The sequence below is a fragment of the Peromyscus leucopus genome, chromosome X, assembly GCF_004664715.2.
Source record: "Peromyscus leucopus breed LL Stock chromosome X, UCI_PerLeu_2.1, whole genome shotgun sequence".
In the NCBI taxonomy this organism is placed as follows: domain Eukaryota; kingdom Metazoa; phylum Chordata; class Mammalia; order Rodentia; family Cricetidae; genus Peromyscus; species Peromyscus leucopus.
The window spans coordinates 104,451,320-104,456,747 of NC_051083.1; the positions used below are offsets into that span (position 1 = coordinate 104,451,320).

A 5,428-nucleotide genomic window follows, 5' to 3' on the forward strand; every position below is an offset into this window, starting at 1 on the left:
TAACTTGGAAATTCATGATTTTATTGTCAACATGAGTGCTGAATTTTAGTTAAGCTGTATATTGAGTACACGTGTCTCCAAATTTCCCTCTTGCTCCTGAACATAGATTGCACTCTAGGGATTGTCATCCCTTTCCCTAAGGAGAAGGACCTTTTCAATACGAGGAGGTATGCTCTGTAATACGACAGCCCTCTCACTCTTCCTCTCTTCTGCTCTCCGATGGACGAACCATGTCTGAAATCAGAGGAAGACAAGATTGGATTTAGCATAGATGACGAGACTACTGGTGAGGAGGTCACCCAACAAAGTGTAAATCCTTAACACTGGTGAACTTTACACTAGTGAGTATTTTGGCACACTGTACTCATGTCTCTATATTTTACAGAAATTACAATATGACTTGAAACGAGTGGTGTTGACTATGTACACTTGTTTTGGGTCGACACTACATGCTAATACTGATCTTGACCCCTACACAAGGCACCCTCCTGTACCCACCACCGAGTGAGGAGACAGCACTGGCTTAGGGAGGGATAATAGGAAACCAGGGCCTGGAAGAACAAAAGGACATCTCAACCTGAGACAACAGGGAGGTTGGGGATAGCTCCTGGTTCCAGACACATACCTGGCAAGCGCATCTGGGTACTGGGTTTCTTGAACATTTTTTCCATTTCCTTGACCTGCCCCAGTGTGAACTGCAATGTGGTCCGCAGCTGCCTTCGTGAGGAATGGCGCCTCGGATCCGAATCAAGGGCTCGACTGAGGGGCTTGGCTCCTCCTGGTGAGGTTCCGAGGAAGAGGAGTTCGGATCTCTACTGCTCTCCTCAGAGTCGTTTTGGCTCTCACAGACCTGGTGGCCCCTATTATTTAGTGCCATTACGCAGCCTGGGTCACCTCCACTAGGGTTGCCACCCACCATCGCCAAAGCAGCCTCTAAAGTAGGGACCTTAGCTATCTCCTCACCATTCTCATTCCTTACAACGTACATATATTGCCAATAGAGCTTTTGGGCCATAACTAGTAGTGGGCCGAAGCCACAGAGAGAAGTGGGGCCCCAGGAATGCCCACACTCCAGGCCTATTGTTCGGTCAGTCTCTACTACTGACGGGGCATCAAGAGAGGTGACGTCAATGTGTCCTTCTGCGCATGCTCCACACTGCTCCATATTCCTCATGGTTGACTTCAACATGCTCCTCTCCAGATGGGCGCCATAGGTTTTTCCCTCCCTGACTGACTGCTCTGGGCTTTATGACCTCTTGCTGAGGTAAGTGGTATTTGCTTTAATGCACAAATGGTGGGTGTGGCCCAAAGATCAGGAACTGAGGGAGCCACTGTGAGCAGGCATGTGAAAGGTCATATGAAGTTAAACCTTGCTTCCAGGGCATGTAGAATGAGTTTTAGCTTGCATCTGCATGCATGTGCATGCTGCCTGTTCCTCCTAGGTTGTAGAGTTGACACTGAAGGATGAATTGTGTAGCATTGCAAGATAATTGGGGAAGAGAGATGGGAGAAAGGTGGGAACACACACTGACCACAGGAACCTTGCGTGAACAAGTAGAAAATTTCTGTGGACCTCACACTCCACCTACTACTACTGCTCAGAGAATGGCATTAGAACTAAGCTGACATGATCAGATTAGTGGCTAATAGTTCAAGAGTGTCTGTTAGTACACCGAATGCTAGCTAGCCATTCTTCATGCTCAACATCAAGATCTTGGAACTGGGTTTGAATATAATTCTAGTTAATGGCACTGTTGACAAACAAACAAAAGTCACTCCCTCCCCTAAAAAGACAAATGATCTGCTAAGAAATATTTACCCCCGATTATACAAGCTTCAAAATGTCTTTTAAATTCCACATGTAATATTTGCCTCAGTTCTTATCACTGAGGATGTCAATGCAGTCCCTTAATCTGAGTCTCTAATATTCTTATCTTTGCCTTTTGATTAGTCTGCCTACTCATACTTTTCAAAGAACCAACTTCTAGTTACATTGATTCTTTATTGTTATTTTTGTTTCCATTTAAACAATCCCTGTGTTGATCTTGATTTCTTTTCATCTCCTGATTTGGGGTTTGGCTTATCCTTCATTTTCGAGGGCTCTCATGTGTATCATTTATTTGTACTCTCTGGCTTTTTGGTTGTTGTGTTTTGGGACAGGGTTTCTCTGTGTAACAGTCCTGGGTGTCTGGGAAGTCACTTTGTAGACCAGGCTGACCACAAACTCACAGAGATCGCTATGCCTCCTGGGTGTTGGGAATGAAAGCGTGTGCCACCACCTCCATAATTTCATTCCATTGTGATGAAGTAAACTACAAAGAATTGTTTTCCTGTATTTGCTGAGACTTGCTTTGTCTCAGAATATGTGATCTATTTTGGAGAAAGTTCCATGGGAAAAATGTGTATTCTGAAGAGTTTGGATGGAATAGTCTATAGATGTCTGTTAAGTCCATTTGATTTATAATATCGTTTAATTTGCATATTTCTGTTTATTTTTTGTTAGGGAGACATATCAATTGGTGAGAGTTAGGTATTAAAATCACCCACTAGTATTGGGATAGAGTTAATCTGGCTTGAATCTAATATTATTTGTTAGGAAATCAGGTGCACCTGCTTGAGGCATACTTTCAGAATCATAAAGTCCTCTTACATTCCCTTAGTCCATATGTAGTGACTCTCTTTATATATTCTCACTAATTTTGGTGGGAAGTCTCTTTCATTAACTATTGGAACAGTGTCACTTGCTTGTTTCCTAGGCCCATTTACTTGGATCTTTTTCCATTCTTTCACCCTAGGGTGACATTTTGTCTTTTGTAGTGACCTCTGCTTCTTGGAGGCAGCAAGTAGATGTTTCCTGTCATTTGATGCAATCAAGTAGTCTGTGCCCTGTTTTCCAATTTTATTTTTATTTTCAATTGTGTGTGCCCATGCTTATATGTAGATCTGTGTGTGTGATTGCAGGTGTTCAAAGAGCCCAGTGGTGTGGGAGCCCCTATAGTTTGGTTGTGGAATTGAGACCATTAGTACTCAGTTATTGTTGAAAAGTAGGTGTTAATTCCTGCCATTTGTTGATTTTGTAGGGTTTTTTCTTTTCCCCTCTTGCTTAACTATGATCCTATTGTGGTTTATTCTTTGCTGTGGATTTGTGCATGAGTTTGTTTTTCTCTTCATTCCAAAAGGTTCCTGTAAGTATTTTTTTTAGTTTTGAGTTGTTTATTTTATTTTATTTTTTTAGTAAATTTATTTTACAACATCATTTAGTTCAACATAAAGCCACAGATTCCCCTGTTCTCCCACTCTCGCCCCCCTCCCCCCACCCCACCCCCCATTCCCACCTCCTCCAGATCAAGGTCTCCCCCGAGGACCGGGATCGACCTGGTAGACTCAGTCCAGCCAGGTCCAGTCCCCCCCTCCCAGACCGAGCCAAGCGTCCCTGCATAGGTCCCAGGATTCAAACAGCCAACTCATGCAACGAGCCCAGGACCCAGCACCAACACACAGCTGCCTCCCAAACAGATCAAGCCAAATGACTGTCTCACCCGTTCAGGGGGCCTGATCCAGTTGGAGGCCCCTCAGCCTTTGGTTCATAGATCCTGTGCTTCCATTCGTTTGGCTATTTGTCCCTGTGCTTTATCCAACCCTGGCTTCAACAATTCTCGCTCATATAAACCCTCTTCTTTCTCACTAATTAGACTCCCAGTGCTCCACCAGGGGCCCAGCCATGGATGTCTGCATCCAGATTCCTCAGTCCTTGGATGGGGTTTATGGCACAAATATCAGGGTGTTTGGCCATCCCATCACCAGAGTAGGTCAGTCCCGGCCGTCTCTCGACCATTGCCAGCAGTCTTTTGCGGGGGTATCTTTGTGGATCTCCGTGGGCCTCCCTAGCTCTCTGCTTCCTCCCCTTCTCATGTGGTCTTCATTTACCATGGTCTCCTATTCCTTGTTCTCCCTCTCTTTTCTTGATCCTATGACCTATTATCTTGCTAGAACAGCAGATTTTACAGGATCAGTCAATTTAAGGACAATCTTCAATGTCTTGGACAAACCGGGGAAGAAGGAGCTGCTAGGACACAGCTTGTACAAGCTAGGGGCTTGCATGTTGGAGGCATTTTTGGTTTGGGTCTCTCAAGCATAGTAAGTCTAAACTTTCAATGTAATGATAACCATTACATTCCCCCCTTGAGTAGTTTCATGACTCAAATATCTGACTCTGTGATGGATACCTGTTATTTTTTTTATTTTACAATACTATTCAGTTCTACATAAAAGCCACAGATTCCTTTGTTCTCTCCCTTCCTGCCCCCCTTTCCCTTCCCCCCAGCCCACACCCCATTCCCACCGCCTCCAGATCAAGGTTTCCCCCGAGGACTGGGATCGACCTGATAGACTCAGTCCAGGCAGGTCCAGTCTCCTCCTCCCAGATTGAGCCAAGCGTCCCTGCATGACTGGACTGCTACTCACATCACCAGTGAGGCTACCTGGAAAACGGGACCCCAAGAAAGACACGGAGAAATGGATGAGATCTACATGAACAGCCTGGACATGAGTGGGAGCAATGAAGGGTGAGGGTCGAGGGAAAGAGAGCGGGAGATCCTAGCTGGATCAAGAAAAGAGAGGGAGAACAAGGAATAGGAGACCATGGTAAATGAAGTCCACATGAGAAAAGGAAGAAACAAAGAGCTAAAGAGTCCCACAGAAATCCACAAAGATACCCCCACAAAAGACTGCTGGCAATGGTCGAGAGACAGCAGGAACTGACCTACTCTGGTGATGGGATGGCCAGACACCCTGATAGTGATTCTTAACTATTTATTGCTGATTTGAATTTGTATTTTCCCTCCATTTTAGAATGGAAGCAGCATGATATAACACACTTTTTATTAATAGTGAGCTGGTTCATTGATGTAGATTTCCTGCCCTTCCCTCCAGTGCCAGGAATCACACCCAGGCCCTTGTGTGTGCTGGGAAAAGGCTCTCCTACTGGACCCCAGCCTCATCGTATTATGAACCCTAGTGAAGTACTGTGTGTCCTGTGTGGATAATGTAGACTGGGAGAGATTCTGATTATTTTCTTTATTTTTTCCTTCTCTATAGTGCTTGGAATTGGACCCACGAGCTCAAGTTTATATAACATATAGTTTATAAATGACCAATATTCCCACTCTAGCCTAGGAAATCTGAGCCTTGGTGTTTATATGCAGGGATTTTTTGGCTACTGGGGTGATAATTGATTAATCAATGAGCTCCAGGAATGACTATGAAGAGAAAGAAAAATGGTTCTTATAAAGCATTTTTATTTTTATTTTTATTTATGTGTCTATGTGTGTTTTTATGAATGTGTGTCATGTGTGTGCAGGTACCTGCAGAGACCAGAGAGCATGGATTCTGTGGAGCATAGGCAGTTTTGTGCTGGCAGCTGAACTTG

General features: G+C 44.4%; 1 long non-coding RNA gene across 1 annotated transcript; it reads right to left on the bottom strand.

Annotated features, from left to right (window-relative positions):
- Positions 1–802, bottom strand: LOC119086712. Its single transcript, XR_005090054.1, has 2 exons — positions 626–802; positions 1–234 (listed from the first exon to the last, which is right to left on the bottom strand). It is a non-coding gene; the product is annotated as an uncharacterized LOC119086712 (long non-coding RNA).
- Positions 803–5,428: the final 4,626 nt, after the last annotated feature.